This window comes from Xiphophorus hellerii, chromosome 19, assembly GCF_003331165.1.
Source record: "Xiphophorus hellerii strain 12219 chromosome 19, Xiphophorus_hellerii-4.1, whole genome shotgun sequence".
Taxonomy (NCBI): Eukaryota; Metazoa; Chordata; class Actinopteri; order Cyprinodontiformes; family Poeciliidae; genus Xiphophorus; species Xiphophorus hellerii.
This window is the reverse complement of record NC_045690.1, coordinates 19,106,420-19,109,444: the sequence shown is the minus strand read 5'-3', so window position 1 is coordinate 19,109,444 and position 3,025 is coordinate 19,106,420. Positions and strand designations below refer to the sequence as shown.

At 41.0% G+C, this 3,025-nt stretch overlaps 1 protein-coding gene across 1 annotated transcript in view; it reads right to left on the bottom strand.

Annotated features, from left to right (window-relative positions):
* The window catches only part of stag1a (STAG1 cohesin complex component a), a 44,420-nt gene extending 43,226 nt beyond the window's left edge, over window positions 1-1,194 (bottom strand). Inside the window, exon 1 of the mRNA XM_032546585.1 lies at window positions 1,020-1,194. The gene's annotated coding sequence lies outside the window, so the exon portion shown is untranslated. The remainder of the gene's footprint in view (window positions 1-1,019) is intronic.
* Window positions 1,195-3,025: the final 1,831 nt, after the last annotated feature.

Here is a 3,025-nt window from a genome sequence, read left to right as displayed (position 1 = left end):
CATACAGGTTGCAAACAGTAGTCCAGGAAAGCCTGCATGAGAAATCACATGGCTGACTGTAAACAAAGCAGTTATGCAACAATCTCAGATTCATGAAGCTGCCAGTAGGTACTCTCCTATCAACACTGCAAAGGCTGAGCTGAGCAGGGGTCAGTTGTGGAGGGAAGTCAGGACCAAAGCCCCATTAGGGGGGCTGGCTGGTGGAGCCCATCCCCCCACTAATGTGACTCATGTTTCCCCGCTCAATGTTTGCCTGTTTCCCGCACGGAAGGGGGCGGGAAGGGGAAAGAGCGCCATAATAATCCTGCAAAACATGCAGGACTCCCAATTTGTAGTTTTTGGATGGAAACACCCACGTGCTTTTTACTGATGTACAAACAGCAACATGTTTTATTATGTAGTATTAAAAGTCCCCCAACTTGAAGGGAAGATGGTGCACGAAAAAGTACTAACTATGTGTGCGTGTGTGTATTTCTGTTTGCAAAAGCAACCTGCCTGTAGTATGATGACAACAGTGCCAACAACAGCGTGGCAAATAGCGTGGAAACTGACAATAAAGCTAATCACAACAAGGAGGAAGCCAGTACTCTACATTCATACAACGCTGGGTAAACGAGGAAAGGTGATGCTCTCAATCCTGCCTGCAAACAGCTAAAAAACACGTCACACTGCCCAGCTCTTTATTTGTTGACAAGACAAACTCATAACGCCGAGTGACAATTGGTGGCAATCACAGCAGCGCTGCTGCAAACACTCGCTCTTCTAACAAGTTGTCTGGCCCCCCAAAAAAAAAAAAAAAAAAAAAAAAAAAGAAAAAAAAATTGCGGCTAGCTCGCAGGCTAATAGCCGCGCTAGGCTATATAATGTAACTGAGGGGAGAGAAAGCACATTCACCTCCGTTAGCCGCTAGCGCCCATCCCCCAACCGCCCAGCCTTCCCTGTCTGTGTCCACCATCTTTATTCCGTGCCCCGTCTCCGTTACCACCGCACAAAACACGACAAAACCACAAGACACTCACCTTTAACGACCATCGCCGGACCGGTTATTGCCTTCCGAAACGTGCAAACGATTTTAGTTTGAATATAGTTGGTATATTTATATTGAAAATTGGCCGTGCGAGCAGAACCGCGCCTTGAGATAAGAGCAGCAATCCTAAACCGCCATCTGGTGGTATTTTCCTCTCTGTGATGCAGCGGGAGCGGCGCAGGCTCAGACCGAGACACAGCTGCCCCCTGGCGGACACACCGTGCCGCGGCGGACACGCGCCTCCGGGGGGCGAGCCTGGGCAGGGAAAGCTGGAGCTGCTGGGAGGGGAGAGCTGACCCCGCCAGCAAAACAGTGACGTGGACGCGCAGAGGAGCAGAGACTCCCCCGTCTCTCATACTATTAAGCTATTTCAAACAGCTGTCAAGTAAAAAGAGTAGATACTAGGCTAATTAAGATTACATGAAAGCAATATTTACTCCTCAAATACTATGGACTCTGTATTACGATTTCGTATTCGATTTTTATGCGTTTAAGATAATGCAGCCGCAAAAACCAAGATACCTTGACTAAAATAGATATGCAGCAAAATTTTGCCATGTCTATCTTGAACCACTCTTTATTAATTTTTCATGTCCTTCTTTTGTTCACAATGCAGTTTGTCATTTTACCTCCTTTGTTTTAATCTTTTTTTATAATAATTTATCTCCTTTTGTGTAGTTATCCTTCATTGGCAACTTTTATTTTATTTTTAGGGATTTGCTTGTACCTACTAATGCTCTCTGTTTCATTCTAATGCATCTCACTTCATTGTAATATTTTTACACTGTTTACTATCGCTTCTTGTTACGTGCTATTGTTATTTTATTAATATTTCATTATTAGTTTGAAATAAAAACATTTATGAAATGTTAGGATTGTTGTTTACTTTATAAGCTCATATGGTAATCATTATAGTAATCCCTTTCTTCTGCATATGCATTCTGCTTACATATATATTGAACATGTCTTAAAGATGCATCTTCTCTGACACATTGGGGTCAGAATGATCTAGAAGATTTTATTTATTTTATGAATCTTGTTGATCTCAAAGTTAATATATGTATTGTTACATGTATTGACAAAACAAAATAATACCAATAATAGCAGCAATTACTAGCTGTAGTTTTTTGCTTGTTTTTGTATTTTAGTGGCCCTTGTATAGATTATGTACTTATAAGAGTGAAAAGAAGCTTAATCAATGCTTTATTATTTCATTAACCTTGTTGAAAGGTAATTTTAAACTGATTCTCTCTGAGACAACTTTCCTGCACAATAATGAAAAAACGTACCCAAAAATATGGTTTTAAATATATTTGATAATAGTGAGAACAACAGCTGCGGATATGAAACAAAATCAAGTATTTTGTTTGGGGTCTCTTATCCATTTTCAAAAAAAGACAGGATATAACTGAAGAAAACAATATTCCAAGAGAGAGCTAAAGTTTGTGCATCGCACATGAATGGCAAGGAATATATGACATTTACCTCCACGTTTTGCACCGTGCCTTCTGCTCCCTCTCATCCTGAATTGGAAGAGACTGAAAAAAGAAGAAAAACAAGAGGCCTGGCAAAGCATCTTTGCCAGGCCTCTTGGCCAGGAGCTGAATGAGTTATAAACCCAATTATAAAGCCTGGATGTGCTCACATTACTCACCCCAGCAGCTCGCTCTGGCCTAATAGGAGGAGAGGCACAGAGGCAGACGGTTAAAGTAACATCTTCACTCAGAGTCATTAAACAGGTATCAAAGTCCTGATTTAAATGCTTTTGATATGTGTGTGTTTAAAAAAAAAAAAGGCAGAGGAACTCTACGGGGTTTACATTTTTATCTCTATGCATTTGTAGATGGAATTAAACGTCTTGAGCGGATGGTTGCCTCTTAAAGACTCTGTTTGCTATAGCAACAGCACGTCTTGCATTTAAAACTAACAAAGCCTTGCTTCAGGAAAAAGAAACGTACATGAATCTACATATATAGTTATCAGCCTGGTGTAGTTAGG